At 42.1% G+C, this 23,798-nt stretch overlaps 1 long non-coding RNA gene across 1 annotated transcript in view; it reads left to right on the plus strand.

Annotated features, from left to right (window-relative positions):
- The first annotated feature begins 940 nt into the window (after positions 1 to 940).
- LOC125458125 (uncharacterized) overlaps positions 941 to 23,798 on the plus strand; it is a 77,621-nt gene continuing 54,763 nt past the window's right edge. Inside the window, exon 1 of the long non-coding RNA XR_007248767.2 lies at positions 941 to 996. This is a non-coding gene — a long non-coding RNA (uncharacterized LOC125458125). The remainder of the gene's footprint in view (positions 997 to 23,798) is intronic.

Consider the following 23,798-nt stretch of genomic DNA (forward strand, 5'->3'; position numbering starts at 1 on the left):
TCTCCATTCTGCACGCATTAACCAACCTGACCTTCCAGTTTAACTCCCCCTCCCCCTCCCTGCTGACACGTCCAGCATTGGCCTCCTCCACTATCAGAGTGAGGCCAAACATAAACTGGAGGCAGAAGACCTGGCATTTCGCCTTGGGAGCTTACAGCCCAGCGGCCTGAATATTGACTTCACCAGCTTCAAAATCTCTCCGCCCCCAACCTTTCCATCTTCCTACTCACCTACCCGGTCTGCCCTTCCAACTGACCAACCACAATAGCCCCCTGCCTGCATCCACCTATCTCCAACTCACCCACCCTCCTCCCAGCCCCATCCCCTCCTCCCTTTATTTATTTCTGGGCTCCCTTCCACTGCCCTCCCTAGACCTGATGAAGGGTTTTGGCCTGAAACATTGACTTCCTTGCTCCTCAGATACTGTCTGACCCACTGTGTTTTTCCAACTCCACATTAATTCACTCTAGGGTCATAGTTATGGTGATTATGACAAGACAATTTCTGTACTTGAGTGCAGTGTTTACTCATGTTCAACCAGGGCAGGACATGATTTTGGAATTAGAATCAATAGACCTTAGATACTCAAAGTCAAATTCACATCTTGGACAGGCAGTAATAACTGGAACACCAACAAATGGAATGATCAATTGGTCGATAGTTTCTGTGAAACCAGTGTAATCTGCACAGTTTCACTCTGCCTCACCCACTTTCATTGTTCTCTATCAGAGCGGTTGCTGTGAGTGCTGTAATTTAGGGAGAGTGAAAGATAGACAGCAAAGGCAGAATTAAAATAAGCAAAGAGTAACCACAAAAACCTGTAATCTGATGTACTGAGTAATGAATGAGGAGGTGTGTGTTACTTACTCTCGTGGGAAAACAAACTCAACTCAGCCTTTCCCTGAGCACACACACACACATTTCATTCATTAATACCAACACAAACAAGAGGCAACAGGAGCACACACACAAACCAACAAGCTGAGACACAGAAAGGTATTGTACTGACACGCTTTTCATTTATGTTATGTCTCCCACATGTACTAATGTTGATTAAATAACCCAGCATTGGAGGCCAGAGATTCCCACCAGAACTGAGCTTCAAATCACGAGCCACTGCACTGTGTCTATTCACTTGCCATGTAAGTTGGTAGCTTATACTTTAAGGCAAAGCAATGGTGGTTTGGTTGCTTGCGCATAGCAGGAGAGCTAGTTGTGGTTGATTGAATACATTATTAGAAAATCTTACATTGGAATTGTAGAATGCCCCAAATACAAACCTACTGAGTCTTTCACTGCTACTTTTCCTTTTGACATGTAAGTATTTGTTCAGCCTTGCAACACTGCTTCAATAACCTGCCGAATGAAATGGCGGAGTGACTATTGAGTTATTGATCAGTGTTCTCCCTGGGTCTTTATAAAGAGCCAATTATATATAGGTAGAGTAAGGAAGCCACCTTGTGCTTGAGTCGCCTTTAGTCTTCTTACAAGATGAGACCCAATTCAAACTTTCTGACAAACTCCTCAGCAATTTCTTGGAAATGGTCTTTCTCGGGAAATATATGTTCCCGGATTGGGCAGTGTCTGCTGCATCAATAGACATCTCTAAATCAGTGATTTGTTTCAAATGAACAGACTATCACACAGACTATCCCAGTGAAAACAAAACTAGCAGGAGTTAGAAAAGGCAATGCCTCATATAAGGAAGTCAAATAAAGTTGTGCATTTTTATTCATTTCCAGTGGTTGTCCGCTCATAGACATTGCCGTCCAACTTCTAATTGCACACTGCAATGGCATTTTGCTCATAGAACATAGAACATTACAGCACAGTACAGGCCCTTTGGCCCTCGATGTTGTGCCGACCTGTCACACCGATCTCAAGCCCGTCTAACCTACACTATTCCATGTACGTCCATATGCTTATCCAATGACGACTTAAATGTACCTAAAGTTGGCGAATCTACTACCGTTGCAGGCAAAGCGTTCCATACCCTTACTACTCTCTGAGTAAAGAAACTACCTCTGACATCTGTCCTATATCTTTCACCCCTCAATTTAAAGCTTTTAATGGGGAGGGATCATGTGAGGGATACACCAAAACATGCCACCAATCGCAGGTATTTACAGATCAGCGATCATGGTCCAACGTAAAGCGCTTTATCTCATAGAAGAGGAGCTGTGGAAAACCCAAGGCTAGCGTACAAGAGACTCAAGGAAAATCAGCTTTCTGCCCCTGTTTGAGCACCTGCACCACCAGGAAACAAATTTCATCCCCAGTGTAAAACTGACACGTTAGAATGTGCATTCAACAAATAGATTCAAACCTCACATCAGAATGTGAATGCCTAGTGTCTGCTGGTATTCTATGCAATATTGAGGGATTGCTGTATGGGATGAGGTGCTGACTTTTGGATGGTGTTTAAAAATACAAGGGTGCGAACAAGGAGCATGAATAGGACACTCAGCCCTGAAACCATGCTCTGCCATTTATTCAGACCATGGTTGAACTGATTGTAAACATAAATCCACATTCATGCCCAGCCCTAAATATCTTTGAACCCCTTGAATAAATATACTTCAAGTCACCTCTGGCTTACAAATATTTAAAATCTCTTCAGGGTTTGAGTGAAGATCTGCAACACGGGTGCTGGTTGTAGATGTTGGTGTGTTCGCCGAGCTGGGGGGTTTGATAGCAATCGTTTGGCCCCCGTACGAAGTGACATCCTCAGTAATGTGCAGCCTCCAGTGAAGTGCTGTTGTCTTATGCCAGTTTGAATTTATATGGTCTGGTTTTTGCTTTTTCCAGCGTGTGCCAGTTCTGGTTGTGCATTGTAATGGTCGGTATATTGGGTATAATTCCACGTGTTTGTTGATGGAGTCTGTAGATGAATGCCAAGCCTCCAACATTTCCCTGGCTGTCCTCTGTTTGGCTTGTCCCAGAAGATACCATGGACAGGATAAATTTGGTTTACAAGATACCTTGCATTGACTGCACAAAACACTATGTGGTACAAACAACAAAGTGAACACAGCAGGCCAAGCAGCATTTTAGGAGCACAAAATCAGGCAGGGAAGTAGCAATCCTCATCGACAAACACCAGGCCGCAGTTCACCGACACAGCCTGGGGGTGGTGGGGTGGGGGGGTGGGGCGTGCAGTGCGGAGATATGGTAAACAGTTTGCCATGTCTGCAGCCTAACCTATAAAACTGAAATTGGAGTCCCTCACCTCACAGTCACCTTTCACTTCTGATGTTGTTTGGTTCCGAGCATATGAAAGAATTATTCAACAAAAGTGAGGGATTGAGAATGGGAGAGGTGGATGGAAGAGCAGCTAGTGGTAATACAGGAGCAGGAGAAGTTGTAAGGTGGCCCAGTGAGCAAGAAATGCAGAAGGCAGAAAGAGTTAATAGTTTGGGAAGATGAACGGGGTGGGAGCTGTTGATTAAACATGAGGCATACAATAAGTGAGAGTTGTAGTGTTAGTTTTGAATACATCTGTGAATTATCAATGGCCTGAGGAGTGGCAGATTGAGTTTATTTCAGTTAAATTGGAAAGGGTACAGGAAAGATTTACAAGGATGTTACCGGGTCTGGAGGGTTTGAGTTTCGAGATGTTGGATATGCTGGGGCATTTCTCCCTGGAGTGCAGGAGGTTGGGGTGTGGCATTTTGGAGGTTTATAAATTCATGAGGGGCATAGATAAGGTGAACAGCAAAGATCTTTTCCCTAAGGTAGGCGGGTTCAAAACTAGAGGGCATAGCTTTAAGGTGAGAAGGGAAAGATTTAAAAGGGACCCGAAAGGCAACTTTCTCACGCAGAGGGTGGTGCATATGTAGAATGAACTTCCAGAGGAAGTGGTAGATGCAGGCACAGTTATAACATTTAAAAAGCCATTAAAAGACAGGTACATGAATAGGAAAAGTTTAGAGGAATATGAGCTAAACACAGGCAAATAGGACTAGTTCAGTTTGCATGGAACAGTTAGACACAGGGTCTGTTTCTCTGCTGTATGACTCTATGAATCCATGGCTCTATAACTTTTGGAAAGTAGCCTGAAGTTAAATGGCGAATGGTGCTCATTTCTATCAGTGTTAGGAGTGGTCATTATCAATTAATTAAAGTTTTTTCATTCTGATAAATCTACTCTGCATCATATAATTCATCTTATGTTACCACTGAACCAACATATGATTTAAGCACACTTGGGAAGGTGGTTCAAGAAGAAGGCTCACTATTACCTTGTCAGGTGAATTTTAAATGAACATGTAAAATGCTAAGATTTTTTGCACCATAACAACAAGTTATGTCGTGCCTCAAATATGGGAAGCACGGTGGCTCAGTGATTAGCACTCCTGCCTCACAGCCCCAGAGATTCGGGTTTGATTCCACCCACAGGCGACTGTCTGTGTGGAGTTTGTTACATTCTCCCAGTGTCTGCGTGAGTTTCCTTCGGGTGCTCCAGTTTCCTCCCACAGTCCAAAGATGTGCGTGTTAGGTGAATTGGCCATTCTAAATTACCCGTAGTGTTCAGGGATGTGTAGGTTCGCTACGTTAACCATGGGAAATGCAGGATTGCAGGGATGTGGTAGGGGGAAGAGGGATGCTCCTTGGAAGGTCAATGAGGACTTGTTGGGCCAAATGGCCTGTTTCCACACTGTAGGTATTCTATGGGCTTCATTAAAAAACAAAAATAGACAGCAAAACATATCAGGCAATATTGGAGCAGATGGCCATAAACTTGAAGATAGAGAATTTCAGGGAAGGCCTAGGGTTTCGGCAGCAGGAGGTGTGGCCACCAGGGGTGCAGCAATTAAAATTAGGGTGTGCAACAGCCTAGAATCTGATGAGCACAGATATATTTGAGTGGTGTGGGCAGGAGGACATTTCAGAGATAAAGAACGTGAGACCATAAAAGGATTCAAAAACAAAAATGTGCATTTAAAGATCAAGACATTGCTTGGCCAAGGGAGGTCTGTGAGCACAGGGGCGATAGCCGAGCAGGGATTGGTGTGAGGAAATTCAGAGGCAGCACAATTTTCGATGCCTTCAATGTGGAAGAGTGTAGTATGTGCAAGGCTATCTTGCATGGCATTAGACAAGTCTGTCAGTAATGAAGGCATGAATGGGTGCTTCAGCAGCAGGTGTACTGAAGAAGCGAATGTGCAGGGGGAAGGTCAGGTGATGTTATAATGGAGCAGATTTGATCAAGAGTTCATTGTAGGATCAAATATGACACCAAGGTTATAAATGATCTGGGTTAGGGACTGGGATATCATAACAATTACAGAGACATGATTCAGGGATGGACAGGGCTGGCAGCTTAATGTTCCAGGTTATAGATGTGACAGCAAGGATCGAAAAGGGGGCAAGAGAAGAGGCAAGTACTGTTTTTGATTAGGGCTAACATTACAACTGTATTTTGGGATAATACTTTTGGGAATGCATCCAGGGAAGTTATTTGGATGGAACTGAGAAAAATGAAAGGGGTGATCACCTTATTAGGATTGTACTATAGACCCCAAATAGTCAGTGGGAAATTGAGAAACAAGCTTGTAAGGACATCTTGGTCATCTGTAAGAGTAAAAGGGTGGTTATGCTAGGGGATTTTAACTTTCTAGACATAGACTGGGACTGCTGTCGAGTTAAGGGCTCAGATGGAAAGGAATTTGTTAAGTGCGTACAAGAACATTTTCTGATTCAGTATGTAGATGTACCTCCTGGAGAAGGTCCAAAACTTGACTTACACTTGGGAAATAAGGCAGGGCAGGTAAATGAGGTGTCAGTGGGGGAGCACTTTGGGGCCAGTGACCCGTAATTCTATTAGTTTTAAAATAGTGATAGAAAAGGATAGACTGGATCTAAAAGTTAAAGTTCTAAATTGGAGGAAGACTATTTTCGATGATGTTAGGCAAGAACTTTCAAACGTTTGTTGGAGGCGGATGTTCACATGTAAAGGAACGGCTGGCAAGTGGGAAGCCTTCAAAAATGAGATAATTAGAGTCCAGAGGCAGCGTGTTCCAGTTAAAGTGAAGGGCAAGGCTGGCAGGTGTAGGCAATGCTGGATGAGTAGAGAAATTGAACGTTTGGACAAGTATAAGAAGGAAGCATACGTTAGGCATAGACAGCAGAAATTGAGCGATCCCCGAGAAAAGCATAAAGGCAGTAGCAGTATACTTAAGAGGGAAACCAGGATGGCAAAAAGGGGTGATGAGATAGTTTTGGCCAATAGGGTTAAGGACAACCCAGAAGGGTTCTGCAAATACATTAAGAACTAAAGGGTAACTAGGGAGAGAATAGGGCCCCTTAAAGATCAGCAAAGCCACCTATTTATGGAATCGCATGAGATGGGGGAGACACCAAACAAGTATTTTGCAGCATTGTTTATTGTGGAGAAGTGCGTGAAGATAGAGAACATGGAGAAATAAATAGCAACATCTAGAAAAAATGCTAAAATTAGAGAGGAGGAGGCGCTGAACATCTTAAAATACATAAAGATGGATAAATCCCTGGGACTTGATCAGGTATACTCTAGAACTCTGTGGACAACTCGGAAAGTGATTGCTGGGCCCCTTGCTGAGATACTTATATCATGGATAGCCACAAGTGAGCTTCCAGAAGACTGGAGGTTGGCTATTGTGATGCCACTGTTTAAGATAGATAGTAAGGAAAAGCCAGGGAACTATAGACTGGTGATCCTGACATTGGTGGTGAGCAAGTTGTTGGAGGGAATCCTGAGGGACAGGATTTTCATGTATTTGAAAAGGCAAGGACAGATTAGTGATAATCAACATTGCTTTGTGCGTGGGAAATCATGTTTCACAGACTTGATTGCATCTTTTGAGGAAGTAAAAAAGAGAATTGATGAGGACAGAGTGGTGGATATGATCCATATGGACTTCAGTAAGGCGTTCGACAAAATTTCTCATGAAAGATTGATTAGCAAGGTTAGATCACATGAATACAGGGAGAACTAGCCATCTAGATACAGAACTGGCTCGAAAGCAGAATACAGAGGGTGGTGGTAGAGGGTTGTTTTTCAGGCTGGAGGCCAGCGGTGTGCCACAAAGATCGGGGCTGGGTCCACTGCTTTTCATCATTTACATAAATGATTTGGATGTAAGGGAGGTATGGTTAGTAAGCTTGTAGCTGATACCAAAATTGGTGGTGTATTGGACAGTGAAAAGGGTAACCCCTCAGAGTACAACAGGATCTTGACCAGATGGGCCAATGGGCCGAGGAGTAGCTGATGGAGTTCAATTTAGATAAATGTAAACTGCTGCATTTTGGAAAGGCACATCAGGACAGGTCTAATACACTTAATGGTAAGGTCCTTGGAAGTGTCTCTGAACTTGGAGTACAGGTTCATAGTTCCATGAAAGCAGAGTCACAGGTACATAGCGTAGTGAAAAAGGTGTTTGGTATGCTTGCATTTCTTGAATATTGGAGTTGGGAGGTCATGTTGCAGCTTTACAGGACATTGTTAGGTCAGTTGTGGAATACTGTGTGCAATTCTGGTCTCTCTGCTACAGGAAGGATATCGTCAAACTTGAAAGGGTTCAAATGATGTTGACAGGGTTGGAGTGTTTGAGCTATAGGGAGAGGCTGAATAGGCTGGGGCTATTTTCCCGTAGCGTCAGTGTCTGAGGGGTGACCTTATAGAGGTTTATAAAATCATGAGGGGCATTGACAGGCCAAATATGGAAGGTCTTTTCCCCAGGGTAGGGGAGTCCAACATCATAGGGCATATATTTAAAGTGAGATGGGAAAGATTTATAAGGGATCTAAGGGGCAACGTTTTCACGCAGAGGGTGGTGCATGTATGGGATGAGCTGCCAGAGGAAGTGGTGGAGGCTGGTACAATTACAACAGTTAAAAGGCATCTGGATGGGTACATGTAGAGGAAGGGTTTAGAGGGATATGGACCAAATGCTGACAAATGGGGCTAGATTTATTTAGGATATCTGGCTGTAATGCACGAGTTGGACTGAAAGGAGTGTTTCTGTGGTGCATATCTCTATGAACCTACAAATGTAGTCTCAGATGTTATCAGCAAGACAAAACAAACCTAACACAAAGTTGGGTGGCATTGTATACAGTGTAGATGATAGTATAAAATTACAAAGGGATATCAACAGTGAATGGGCAAAACTGTATCTGATGAAGTTCAATGTAATCCAGTGTAAGTTCATACATTTTGGACTGAGAAAGTGTAGATCAGGGTACTTTGCAGATGATGTGAAATTTGGATATCCAAAGAAACTTTAGGGTTCACATGCATTGATGCTCAAAATGCCATGAACAGATGCAGAAAATAATCAAGCAAGCTAATGAAATACTGGCCTTTATATCTAGAGGACTAGAGTATAAGGATGCAGACATTATGTTGCAGTTAAACAAAATCATGTTGAGACCCTACTTAGAGTGCCATGAGCTGACGTAGGCACCAGATCTTAGCAAGGATAGGTTGACTTTGGAGGGAGTATAATGCAGTTTACAAGAATGATACTAGACTTCAGGGACTAGGTTATAAGGAGAGATTAATATAAATTAGGCATGTTTTCTCTAGAATTTAAAAGGTTAAGGGGTAATCTGTTTGAGGTCTTCAAGATATTAACTGGAAAAGGCATAATAGATAAAGATAAACTATTTCCACTGTTTGGGGATTCTAGAACTAGCAGATATAATCTAAGAATTAGGGCCCAACTGTTCAGGAGAGTTGTTAAGAGGGTCTTCTACACTCAAGGGTTGGGGCATGTTTGGAAATCTCCTCCACAAATGACTATGGGCGATGAATCAGTTGTTAATTTTAAATCTGTGATAGGCAACTTTTTTTGTCAAGCATTTGTATTAGGGGATATGATCCAAAGGAAGTTATAGTTAGGCCACAAGTCAGTCATGATCTTTTTGAATGATGTAACAGGCTCGAGGAGCTGAATGGCCTATTTCTTTCTCATGTTCCTATGTTCCGAATGGGAATGTTGTTTGTGCTTTGGTAAAATAGTCTGTAGTCAGGACTGAAGATAATGCCTCAATGTCCCCAAATTTTAACTGGTGGAAGTTTCTGCTAATCCAATAGTGGGTGTCCAGACAAGCAATCTGATAATTTAGCAATATTGGAAGAGTCATCAAAAGTAGTTGTTATCAACATATGTATAAAAAATAATGCTTTTGAATGATATTGCCATGAGACAACAGATATATGATAAATAGAAGGCACCAAGGATGGATTCTTGAAGGACACCAGGGATGCATTGCAGGAATAGAGAGACTGGTCTTTGCAAAATTGTATTCTATCTACTATTAGACAGATAGGAATGGAACCAGGTGAATGGGTTAATCAGAGGGGATAAAAAATGACCAAGGTTCTCGCTTTCAATATTTTCAGGTGAATTTGAACTTTCATTTGGGAATTAGTGGGATATAAACAAATAGTTTGCTCTGATCTCACCAAGCTTTCTGAGTGACCCATTGCACTGCATAGACTAAAGCTGTCTTTGAACTCATGCTCACCTTCTAAGCTTTTCCCTGCAGACAGGAATGATCCTTCCGCTTAGTGCTTTATTAACTACTTCTGAAAGAACTCCATAACTGCACATTAAGAATAGAAGGTTGCAGAATGCAGAGACTCTCCAGCTGAAAACATGGGGTTTCCTTTCCTTAGCGACAGCCACATTGACCTCCCTTTCAGACAGTGAATGCATGATGATTTTTTTTGTGCCAAGCCGACAAAGGCATTTCTGCTCCTTATGATTTTCCTGCCTTGTTTCGTCTGAAAAGAGAAACCAGTTTCAGTGTACAGCCTGTGCCCTTGTCGCTCACACATGCACACACACACACGCATTCAGCCTCAGCATATACAGAGAAACAAGTGGAGTGGAAAAATGATCTTTGAGACAAATCAAGCACTCAACATTCATCTGAAGGCTATTGAGGAAGGGGACAGGAAGAGGGATTTATTGCACAACGATTGTGTTACAGCTACTCATTTAAGGTGCCAGGAAAAGCATTTCTGCATTGCAAACGTTAAAGCTCCATTTAATTATTATCATCCGATGTGCTCTGAGGTGCCATCTGCTGCAAGCACAAGTGAAAGCCAGATTAGAGTCAATATTGGGGACAGTGTTATTTTCTGGTGTTGTTATTTAAGCACAAAGCTCAACCAATACTAAAGGGCAACAGGCTGTATTTTCCGGTTGCTAAGACTGGTGACCAGGTGCTGTGGAACTGGGAAATCTGTCTAAGGCTCAAAAGGCTGTATCTGCACACTTTTGTTGCCAAGTTCAATAATCAGTCAGGCGTTTTAGAGAAATCTAAAACAGTTTTACCAAAAAGGAAGCATAACTTAATTTAAATTAAGTTTATTTTCAATTTAATTTATATGGAAGCCTGTAGGATTTTCTGCCCAATCTACATATACTGCTCTGGGCTTTGCTTACCTGAAGTGACGGTTATAGAAGCACCACGAATTCCAGAGCTATTTGTATTTTCCAGGTTGGCAATGCAGTTTTAATAGTTAGTTTTGTTGATTATTGTTGACGAATTTAAGGCAAAGAATTCACTAATATTAGTTTTAAAAACCATCTTGGGGGGAATTATTTTCTTATTCTTATAATATATTGGACTGGATTGTGAGTGGTGAACAACGTACATCAGCCATTCATTTGACTTGCACTTGCCTATCATTTCAGACGCACTTCACTTAACTATGTGCCATCATCCAAACAGCACAGTGCCCTTTATAGGGCATCTGGGACTTGTGTTAACAGGGCAAGCAGTGTAACATCTTTGATAATGATATTGTAGAATTGTTAATGTCTGGCACAGAATCTGAACAAGAATGCACAAGATAGAATACAGAATTCCATGATAGATCAGATATAGAAAATGAAAAAGGAGAATGGAAAAAGATTGGATTTACAGGAAGAGGTATTGCACTTCAAGCACTATAACCTGAAAGGCTAATTACCAATTGCTGGAGTGTGGAATTAGGATGAATTTAAAGAATGGGAGCAGGAATAGGCAATTCAGCCCCTTGGATCTGCTCCATCATCTGATACGATCATGACAGATCTCATCTTGGTCTTAACTCCACTTTCCTGTCACTCTCCATAACCATTCGTCCCACTACTAATTAAAAATCCATCTCCTCAATGTCCCAGCACTCTATGTACTCTGAATTCCACAGGCTTCAGGCTTACTTCAAGAGAAGTCATTTCTCCTCATCTGCTACCCGCTTCTCCTAAAAAGATAACCTGTCATTCCAGATTGACTACATGAAGAAATATCCTGTTTAAGTCAACTTTGTCGATCCTCTTTTGCATCTTCTATCCTCAATTAGATCTCCTCTCATTCTTTTAAACTCCAGAGAGTACAGGCCTAATCTGCTCAATCTTTCTTCATAAGATAAATCCCTAATCTCTGAAATCAATCTATTGAACTTTCACTGAAATGCTTCCAATACAACTACACCCCTTCTCAAGTAAGGGGTCTAAAACTGTTCACAATATTCCACGACTCTCACTAATGACTTACATTGTTTCAGCAACACTTCCCTACTTTTATATTCTATTCCTTTAACAATAAATGCCAAATATCCATTTGCCTTTTTTATTATCTGCTGTAACTACATACTAGTTTTCTTCAATTCATGCACAAGGATGCCCAGATCCCTCTGCACCAAAGCACTCTGAAGTTTCTCTCTATTTAGGTAATAAGTTGGTTTTCTGTTTGTCTGACCAAAATGTATAACCTTATACTTATCCAGTCTAAACTTCATAAATTAAAATTGGCCCATTCATCTACCCGATCTACACCCAAACATTTGTCAATGTTTTATTTCTCCATTGCTAGTTTATTCAGTTATCACAGACATGATGGGCTGAGGGGCACCATAACTTTTTTATAGTTCATTTTCTCAAAGTTATAAAGGTTATTTATGGCAGCCATCTCAAACAGCTCATTCTAGCTGCTTTCTGCCATCATAATTTGATCTTACAAAGTTTCTGACAAGAATCCCCATCCAAACCTTAACTTCTTGAATGTTGCACAATTCCCCCAGCACTTTCTGGCCATAATATTGGGCTTAATAATGCCATTACCAACAGTATCACGGAAGATGGAGGCTATCTGAGCAAGGCATTCAGTAAGGTATCATATAGACATTAGTGCACAAGATAGGTATTCATAATATTGGAGGTATGCTTTGAAGATTGCTTACCACACATAAGACAAATAATCAACATTAATAAGTCTTTTTCAGGTTGAAAACATGTAACAAGTTGAGTACCATAAGGGTCAGTTCAAGACTACAGTTACTTCCCACCCATATAGCTTGGAGGAGGGGCAGGTGTAATGTATCAACATTTATTAATGATACAAAAATAGATGGAAGGGCATATTATGACAACACAAAGAGTCTGCAAGGGAATATATATAGATTGAGTGTATGGGCAAAACTTGACAGGTAGAGTTTAAGGTAGGAACATATGAAGTCATGCACTTTGGTGGGAAGAATCAAAAGGCAAACTATTACTTAAATAGGGAAAGAGTCCAAAAAAGTGCAGTATTGATGGATCTAAATATTCTTGTGCATGAAACACAAACTAGCACGCAGGTGTAGCAAATAACTAGAAGGTCAAATGGGCTGTGCCTTTATTGCTAGGGATTTGAAGTTTAAAAACAGGGAAGCCTTGTTGCAATTGTGCAGGGTTTTTGTAAGATTGTACCTAGAGCACGGTGTACAATTGGTTTGCAAATGGGTTCCATTCTTGAGTCTGTTTGTACGGCAATTTGTATGCAAGTTGGAACACAACACAGGACAACATAAAATAGCCATTCATAAATACAGGAAACATTCATATGTCATTTCTTTAAAATTACAGCCCTGTATGGGATTGCATTTATAAGTCAGCTATTTATAAATTGGAACCCTGTGCAGTTTTGATCCTTGCATTTAAAGAAGGACATACTGGGACAGGAGGCAGTGGAGATTCAAGAAGCTGGGTCCTGGAATGAAGAGGTCAACTAATCAAGAATGGCTAAACAGTTCAGACCTTTATTTATTCAGAGTTTAGAAGAATGAGGAGTGATTCAGTTGAAATGTATAAGCTTCTGCGGAGACTAGACAGGCTAAATGTTGGGAAGTTTCCACGAGTGGGAGAATCTCAAACTAGGAGACACAGTTACAGAATATGGAGAGACTCATTTAAAACAGATACGTAAAGGAATTTCTTCCCTCAGAGTGTAATTCTCAACCCCAGGCAGTTGTGGAGGCTGGATCACTGAAAGTGTTTAAAAAAGGTAGAGTTTTGAAATATTGAGGGCTATGAGGGGCTAGCATGAAAGAGGAGTTGAGGCAGTGGCCAGATCGGCCATTATCTTATGGAATGATGGGGCAAGTTGGTGGGATAAAAATTCTATTCCTGTTCCAGCCTCTTACATTCGTCTATGTTACTCTGGCCACTTCCAGCATAGCCCATGTGGAACAACATGTTGGGATGTGTGCTTGTGCAGAAATTCCAAGCACACACCAGAAGCCTCATAGCTGGCCAAATCATAACCACCCTGGCCCAGTCAACATACTGACTTATCAATACCAAAGGACATTCGCATCGCTGTAAAAGGCAAACAACTAACAATATTTAAAGAGATAGGCTCCAACTACAGGTAAGATGATTTAAAATAGTGTGATGCTATTGCAAACCTTTTAGAAATACTGTAGAGATTTTTGGGGTGTGATTAAGCCTTCCGAGAGAGGAAACCATTCAAGGACTTTATCTAAATTGGAGTTGGACTCCTCCTCACTCATTGACAATGTTAGGAACTTGTGTGGAAGCCAGCAAATGTACCCAATGCCTTAGAGTACAGGTATATCTGTACTGTCCTGTATGCCACTCCAACTAAGCCTTACTGAGTTCCCGGTAATACAGGATGCCTGAAACATTGACATCTGGTGAGCTGCCTCTATCTTTTTGGCCTTTCCAACTGCAATCCACTGCTCTGTTGACTCTTCACTTTGGATCTTAACTCTATAACAGTTTCCAAGATGAACTGTCAAGATCTGAAGTGGTTGCTGAAAATGTCAGATCAAGTGCTGGAGTCTCTTCATTCACACTGTGGTGTTGCGATTTTCCGCCCTCCTGCATCGCCTGTAGTTAAGCTGGCTGAAACTGAAAGCAGAAAGTCAAAAGGAGAACAGAGAAGGGACAATCAATGGTTTCCAACAAATGCCTGATGGCAAGACAAAGGTGTACAGGGAGATAAGAGGAGGCATAAGGCAGGATCATGCCATAATTCTAAATGTTCTCAGTGGATATCCTGGGATCTATTGCAGCCAAAGTGTAAACAGCTATCTCTTCCCCAATAGTTGTGATAAACACCTGCTCTCCACTGCTCATGCTCTGTTCTTAGTAGTTATGGATAATCTAGTCTTGCAAGAGAGAGGTAGAATGACTGTGGCTCTTTGCAATGAGGTTTAGGTGATATGCCTTCCATGGTTGGTCAGCATGTAGAAGCAGTGGGAGCTGGGGTGCGAGGCTGACATTTTTAAAATGTGTCTGAGGTAGAGTAGCCACATGTTGGGGCCTGGCTACTGGGTGCCAGGGACTGCCACTTGGTGAGTAATAGGCTACGGAACAATGAGCAGGATGAAATATTGTTCCTGCAGTCAATATGATTCTTTTAGCAGCATATTATCTGACTTGGGCCACTTGGGAGACATCTTAAAATCTCTTGTGGTAATGTTGCCAAGTCCTCAGCATCAGATTCAAGATTTGTTCTCATTTTCTTCCCTATCTCTAATCTTTGCAGGCATCCAGCTCTGTACTCCCTGGTGTATCTCTCATACTCACTAATTTTCATCTCTTGTGAAGTTTGAACATATGAAACCATCCATATGGTCTTGACACTACTTTTGTACAGGAAGTATTGGCTTTTCAGACAAGGATTTAAAATAAGACTGCCTCTTTTACATAAACATAAAGCTTCAATAATATTATTGGGTATTCTGTGAGTTCATAACATCAATTACAGATCCAATTTTGGGCCCCACACCTCAGGAAGGACATAGTAGCCATGGAGCGTGTCCAGTGGAGATTCACACGGATGATCCCTGGAGGTTTAACGTATGATGAACGGCTAAGGATCCTGGGATTGTACTCATTAGCGTTTAGAAGGTTGAGGGGAGATCTAATAGAAACTTACAAGATAATGTATGGTTTTGAAGGGGTGGATGCTAGGAAGTTGTTTCCATTAGGTGGGGAGACTAGGACCCGTGGGCACAGCCTTAGAATTAGAGGGGGTAAATTTAAAACTGAAATGAGGAGACATTTCTTCAGCCAGAGAGTGGTGGGCTTGTGGAATTCATTGCCACGGAGTGCAGTGGAGGCCGGGATGTTGGATGCCTTCAAGGCAGAGATCGACAAATTCTTGATCTCAGAAGGAATCAAGGGCTACGGGGAGAGTGCAGGGAAGTGGAGTTGAAATGCCCATCAGCCATGATTTAAATGGCGGAGTGGACTGGATGCGCCGAATGGCCTTACTTCCACTCCTATGTCTTACGGTCTTAATGCCTTATGAAAATCAAAGTGTTCTTATGACAGAAATGTTACACTGTAAGTACTAATTATCAAAATAATGCCTATCCAGTAATGTGAGTGAGCACTGATAGTGAACCTGTATAAAAGGTATTGTTGCTTTCCACTCAAGCACTGACCCACATTTCAGCAGTGGGGCGCCTCCTGTTCAATGCTTTCCAAGCACATGCACGTGCAGACTTTCGTTCTGTGCAGTCACTCCCGGCTCATTTGCCTGTTCAGTCAGTCAGTTGGCAAGGGTATCGAAACAGGTGCAGGTTTCGGTGTTAAACATGTTTACAGAACACTCAAGGCTTGTCCTTGCCCTAGAAGAGTGGATAAGGCCCCCTCTACCACTGCTGCCCCCCCCCCCTCTTTTTCCATCTGTCACAAAGGAATTAGAAGTAATCCTTCATAATTCTGAGGGGAAGGACATTTTTCAGTTGTGAAACCAGAGATTTAGTACCACCTGTAACAACATCAGCTCAGTAAACTAGCCAGTTTTCCAATTAAGAGTGAGTTTATACAATCAATCCAGTTTGTGGCAGCCATATAGATATTATGCAATACAAGTCCTGTCAAAAGTGCTCAATTAACATAATCTTATTAAAAGATATGTCACTGTTTGCTGGCAAATGTTAAAAAGTTGAAAATATCATTGCCATAATTTCTATCAAACTGCTAAAAATGATAAGTATTATCATTTAATCTTTAGTGATTTCACTAGCCCAAAGCTTCTGACCAATGGATATGATGATCACAGCATATCACCTTGTTAATGGACAACCATAATTAACAGCACACTTTGGGGATTATTTGAGTTGTCAATTTTTACAATTATAACATCAAGTGGAAAATTGCAAAATGAACTTCAAAATGCCTCCACATCTTGTTAATGCAATATTCTATCTCACAAAATACAATGTTAGAATGTTTCCAGAAATTAAAATAAAACAAATTGTGAATAGTTTACTCTATTAACATTACTAATGAGTTAATTTTGACTAGTTTGTTCTAAAAGACTAACAATACCTGAATAATACAACAGATTTCAGTCAGCATTTAGTTCTTCCACAGAAATATCATATATTTAACATTTACTGCAAATATGTATCCAGCAAAGAAGCAAGAGGAGAAAAAGATTAAAATAGCAGTATCTAGTGTTATCCCATGGAAAGGGTACACAGATTTATAAATGTCAAAGGAGCAATAACTAGACAATGCAGAAAGTTAACGAATTTTCTTGTGTAACTTGGCTACTCATCTGGATTGTTAATTCATGGGCCATACAATTTTGCTAAGGAAAGATTGAAAATGCAAAGCCTTTCGGTCAAACAGAGAAAAGTTTGTTCCTGAGAGCTACTGTTATACCATTAACAGTTCTTTCAAACCCTGAAATTTTAAATGCATAAAAGAATGATTCTAAACATATATTATTATTTGTTCCAAACTCTTCAAAGTAAGCTAGATGAATTAGTTAAGTTAGAGATTTAATTCCCACGTATTTACATGGGAATACTGCCACCTTCAAATTCCCCTCCAAGCCACTCACAACCTGACTTGGGAATATATCACTGTTGCTTCAGTGTTACTGGGTCAAAATTCCAGAATTCCCTCTCTAATGTCATCATGGATCAACCCACAGCAGGTGGACTGTAGCAATTCAAGAAGGCAGCTCACCACCACTTTCTCAAGGGCAACTAATGATACGCACATAAAAAAATCTGTCACCCTGTATACCAATGTAGCTTCCTGTAAATCCACAATTCATGTTTGACATTTCTATATGGTATATTGTTCAAATATGAGCATCTTTTCATGCAACCATATCAACCCATATCCATTGTTAATTGCACCATATGAAATGAAACAGTCTTCATAGCTCGGTATTTTCCGATATTTTTGCACATGTATATTCTCTTGTTTATACTCTTGTACACCCATAGCCCTTCCAATATGTACTGTTATGAATCAACATTATAACCAAACTATAAACACATCACTTTTGTGATTAATAACTAAGTGTTACTTTTGTGTGTACTCCTTTTTGAAAGCCCTTGCTTGTGGGAGACTGTTCAATGGCAGGCACCATCACTCTATATGGGTAGGACAGAATTTACATGGCTGTCCTGTTGCATTTGTTTCACTATTACCCCAAATTTGGTCACAGTTTTATTTGAAATAGGAGATCGTGGCAGTGTCACCATTGGTCAGAGAAGGATTTCACTGGCCATATCCTCAGCAACAGCAGATCCCATACTGCAATGTGAGTATTGCCAAAAGCTAGCCATCACTCACTAGCATCCCTTCGGCCTATAGCGAGGCTGGTGTTCAACCCAACCATTCAGACCAGCTGGATATATAAGCAGTTTTGTTTTGTGCCATCATTGGAGTTACACAATCCACCCCTCAACATAAACAGAAAATAGTTTAATTATACCAGAATCAACCCTGGCAGGGATACTTCTACTTGAAATGAGTCTCTAGAGTGTAAACTCAGTATGAAAGAATTCAAAGGTTACAAAAGTGAATGACCCTATTCCACCTCTACTGTAGGCACCTTTGCATTTTACAGGAAATCTGATAAAGTGGTCAGATGTCTTCCCCTTCTCACCTTTGACCCAACTCACTACCATCTCCCAATCAAGACCCACTTTGCACCTCACTATAACTACCACCTCCTTTAACCGGGATGTGCTGAGGGTTGATCATGTTAAATATGGTAAAACTCCAATATTCTGCTGAAAGATTATAAATGACTATGTCTACCTTTGACCCTCTGATTCTGTCCCTAGAAAACCTATTCCTTTACAGCTACACACTGGCATCCACCCAACAGTGGGGAAATTTGCCGAGGTATACCATTGGACAAAAAGCAATGCAAATTCACATTGGCCAATCATCGCCCCAATCAATCTAGTCTCGACCATCAGTAAAATGATGGAAGGTGTCAGTAACAGGGCTATCGAGCAGCACCTGCTCAGCAATAACCTGCTCAGTGACGCCCAGTTTGGGTTCTGCCAGTGCATCTCAACTTCTGATCTCATTACAGTCTTCATTCAAACAAGGACAAAAGAACTGAATTCCAGAGGTGAGGGAAGAGTGGCAGCCTTGACATCAGGTTGCTTTTCACCAAAAGTTGCATCAAGGACCCCTACCAAAACTGAAGTAAATGGAAATTGCGAAAACAGTCAGTGCTTGGAGCCATATCTCGCACAAAGGAAAGTGGTTGTGGATGTTGAAAGCCAGTCACTTCAGCTCCAGAACATCTTTGTGGGAGTTCCTCAGGATCATGTCTTCGGCCAAATCATTTCCAGCTGTTTCAACAACAAACTTGCCTCCATCATAAGGTCAAAGCAGGGATTTCATTGACAATTCACATTGTTCAGCACCATTAGTGGCTGCTCAGATACCGCAGCAGCCCTATGCTGCAATGCACAGACAATAATGTACAGGTACTCGTTGACAATTGGCAAGCAATGCTTACAACGTGTAAACGTCAGACAATGATCATCGCAACAAGAGAGAATCTAACCATCAGCCCTTGATATTCAGGGGCACTCTTATCACTCAATCTTCCACTATCAGCATTCTGGGGGAATACCATTAGTGAAAAAATGAATTTGTCAAACATTATAGGCTGCAAGAGCAGGAATACTGCAGTGAGTAAGTCAGCTCCTGACTCCCCAAAGCCCGCCCACAATCCACAAAGCACATGTTAGGAATGATAAGGAATACTCAGAATTGATTAAAACTGAAATGTAAAACTTGCCAACGATCTTTCAGACAATTGTCTGGTTATTTTAGCAATGAGCACATTTTTATCAGCGAAAAACGTGAACTAATATGTGATTCTGGAGGAGATTGTTCAGACTACAGACACCAGAACTAATACACTTCCTGTGTGATCAGAAAACAAACTGAAAATAGATTCATAACATCTATGAATCTATTCACAGGATTGAAAAATGCTATTCAATCATATCGAAAGCATACTGTTCAGGTGTACAACAGCCTGATACAGCAACGGCTCTGCCCAAGACCATAGAAAACTACAGAAGGTTGTGTGCACAGCCCAGACCATCGTGGAAGCCAACCTTCCATCCCTGGGCTCTATTTACACAGCTTATTGCCATGGAAAGGTTACCAACATCATCCAAGATCCATCACACTCCACTAATGCTCTCCTACAACGTCTTCCATCAGGCAGAAGATACAGAAACCTAAACACACCCACCAGCAGGTTCAGGAACAGTTTCTTTCCAGCCATTATTAGGCTGATGAATGGAATGTCTAAATTTAATTAATGCTCATCTTGCTAATGTTAACCTTGCTTAGTGCACATCCTATGCATTGTAATCTATATGCTTCTTTCTTGGTATTTTTTAACCCTATGATCTGTATATCCTTTCTTAGTATGATCAGCCCGTACTGCTCATAAACAATGCTTTTCACTCTACTGAGGTACACGTGACAATAAATAAATAAATCAAACTCATTCATACTAATAAACAACCGTGGAGGCAAATTGACAATATATACATCAAGCCTGCTAGAGAGATTATAGACCACTGATGCATTAAACCTGTTCTGATAATAACAGGCTAGAAAACGAAATGAAGTTTGAGTCTACTCGTATGAAAAAGAAACTATTGCGCTTTATGTTTTAAATATCTGGAGATATTTTAATAGATCATATTTCTCTTTCCAGTTGACATCCATGTTCAAAATGGCAATATCTTTTCTCATCATGTAAGGTCTTGCATCCAGCGTTGCCAAACCACGAGAGTTAACATGAATTGATCTCCAGGAGGACTGCTGCTTTTTGGTATTGAGTCCTGAAGGTTGCAAGGCCCTCAAGCGGAAAGTGGGATGCTTTTCTTCCAGTTTGCAATGAGCCCCGCAATAGAAAGGTTGGCCAGGGAACACGTTTGTGTATTGAAGTCAAAGGAGCAGCACCATGCATACCTAAAATTGAGCTACCAACCACAAAAAACTACTTGCATACCAAACAGCATTAGCAGCAAATGATAAACAGTCAAACAATTCCACAACCAACATATCAAATCTAAGCTCAGCAATGCTGCCATGTCTAGTTTTGAATGGTAATAGAACAACTTGCTGGAGCAGTAGGTTCCACAAATAACCCCATGCTCAATGATAGAGGACTCCATTATCTCAGTACAAAAAGATAAGGCTAAAGCATTCAAAACAATTTGTAGTGAGAAGTGCCAAGTAGATGATCCACCTTAGCATTCCCCTGAGGTCCCCACCATGAAAGATGTCAGTCTTCAGTCAATTCGATTCACTCCTCACATTGCAAAGGCTATCAGCCCTGATAGGATTCTGGCAAAAGTACTGAAGATTTGTGCTCTCGAATTTGCTGTGTTCCTGGCCAAGTAGTTCGAGCATAGTTACAAAACTGGCATCTACCTGGAAATTTGAAAAATTGGCCAGGTATGTTATGTCCGCAAAGAATACAACAAAACCAACCAGGCTAATTACCAACCCATCAGCATACTCTAGATTGTCTGTGACAAAAAGGGTCATCAACAGTACTGTTGTGACATTCAGTTTGAGGTTCTGTCAGGGCTATACCTCCTGATTTCACTCCAACCTTGGCTCATGCATGGACCAGCTGCAACCAAGTGGAGAGTGAGAATCACTTCCCTTGGCAATAAGGCTGCATCTGACCAAATATGGCATCAAAGAATGCTGGAAAAACTGAAGTCAATGGGAATCAGGGAACACTTTCTCTAGTTTGAAGTCATATCTAGGAGATGATAGTTGTGGCTATTGGAAGTCAGTGATCTAAGCTCCAGGAGACCACTACAAGAGTTTCTCAGGGTTGTGTCCCAAGGCCAACCAGCTTCAGCAGCTTTATCAATGACTTCCGTCATAACATCGAAGTAGGATATTTGCCGTGGATTGCACAATGTTCAGGAATATTCGCAGCAGTCCATGTCCAAATGTGGGTAGACCTGGGCAATATCTAGGCTTGGGCTGACAAGTATCAAATAACATTTGTGCTACATGATTGGCAAGCAATCTAACTAGCACACCTTGATACCTGGGTGTCACTATCAGAAACTAGAAACTTTACTGGATTAAGCATATAAATACTGTGCCTACAACACACAGGTCAGATGTTATAAACCTAGCCACTCACACTATGATTTCTCAAATCCTGTCCACCATCTATAAGGCACAGTTCAAGAGTGTGAAGGGATACTCTCCACGTGGCTTGTATGAGTACAGCACCAACAACACTCAGGAAGCTAAAAACAAGATAGGACAAAACTGCCAACGTGATTGACGCCACATCCAATAACATTAACTCCCTCCACCACTGAATCACTGTAGCATCAGTTTGTACCATCTCCAAGGCACACTGCAGAAATTCACTTCAACTCTTTCAGCAGCACCTTCCAAACCTGTAACCATTACCATGTAGAATGGCTTCACTGTCAGTACAGGCACGGAGAGCCAAAAGCTCTGTTCCTGTGCCGCACTGTTTTAAAGACAAGGACAGCAGGCACATGGAAACTTTACCTGCTGCAAGCTTTCCTCCAAATCAATCAATGTTTTGACTTGCTAATATATCATCATTCCCTCACGGAGTCAAAATCCTGGAACTCCTCCCCTAAATGCATTCAAGGTGGACTTCCACTGAATAGACTGCATCAGCTTACGAAGACAGCGCATCATCAGCTTCTGAAGACCAATTAGGGATGAGTAATCAATGCAGGCCCAGCCAGTGAAACCCAAATCTCCTGAATTAAGAAAAAAAAGGGAGTGAAAGTTAGAGACCCAACAGCAAAGAAGTGGGTTCCAGCAAAGAGGGACTTGAAAAGCTAATTCTAAATTTATGATCAGAGGTAATGGGAACTGCAGATGCTGGAGAATCCAAGTTAACAAATTGTGAAGCTGGATGAACACAGCAGGCCCAGCAGCATCTCAGGAGCACAAAAGCTGACGTTTCGGGCCTAGACCCTTCATCAGAGAGGGGGATGGGGAGACGGTTCTGGAATAAATAGGGAGAGAGGGGGAGGCGGACCGAAGATGGAGAGAAAAGAAGATAGGTAGAGAGGAGAGTATAGGTGGGGAGGTAGGGAGGGGATAGGTCAGTCCAGGGAAGACGGACAGGTCAAGGAGGTGGGATGAGGTTAGTAGGTAGCTGGGGGTGCGGCTTGGGGTGGGAGGAGGGGAGAGGTGAGAGGAAGAACAGGTTAGGGAGGCAGAGATAGGCTGGGCTGGTTTTGGGATGCAGTAGGGGGAGGGGAGATTTTGAAGCTTGTGAAGTCCACAGTGATACCATTGGGCTGCAGGGTTCCCAAGCGGAATATGAGTTGCTGTTCCTGCAACCTTCGGGTGGCATCATTATGGCACTGCAGGAGGCCCATGATGGACATGTCATTTGAGGAATGGGAGGGGGAGTTAAAATGGTTTGCGACTGGGAGGTGTAGTAGTTTATTGCGAACCGAGTGGAGGTGTTCTACAAAGCGGTCCCCAAGCCTCCGCTTGGTTTCCCCAATGTAGAGGAAGCCACACCAGGTACAGTGGGTACAGTATACTACATTGGCAGATGTGCAGCTGAACATCTGCTTAATATGGAAAGTCATCTTGGTGCCTGAGATGGGGGTGAGGGAGGAGGTGTGGGGGCAAGTGTAGCACTTCCTGCGGTTGCAGGGGAAGGTGCCAGGTGTGGTGGGGTTGGAGGGGAGTGTGGAGCGGACAAGGGAGTCACGGAGAGAGTGGTCTCTCTGGAAGGTAAACAAGGGTGGGGATAGAAAAATGTCTTTGATGGTGGGGTCGGATTGTAGATGGCGGAAGTGATGGCAGATGATGCGTTGTATCCGGAGGTTGGTGGGGTAGAATGTGAGGACGAGGGAGATTCTCTCAGAGCGGTTATTGCGGGGCTGGGGTGTGAGGGATGCGTTGTGGAAGACGCGGTCAAGGGCGTTCTCGACCACTGCAGGGGGAAAGTTGTGGTTCTTGAAGAACGCGGACATCTGGGATGTGCGGGAGTGGAATGCCTCACCCTGGGAGCATTTGCAGCGGAGGCGAAGGAATTGGGTATAGGGGATGGAGTTTTTGCAGGGGGGGTGGGTGCGGGGAGGTGTATTCTGGGTAGCTGTGAGAGTCAGTGGGCTTGAAGTGGTCATCAGTTTCTAGCTAGTTAACTTAGATGGAGACAGAGAGGTCCAGGAAGGTAAGGGATGT

Source organism: Stegostoma tigrinum, chromosome 13, assembly GCF_030684315.1.
Source record: "Stegostoma tigrinum isolate sSteTig4 chromosome 13, sSteTig4.hap1, whole genome shotgun sequence".
Classification (NCBI taxonomy): domain Eukaryota; kingdom Metazoa; phylum Chordata; class Chondrichthyes; order Orectolobiformes; family Stegostomatidae; genus Stegostoma; species Stegostoma tigrinum.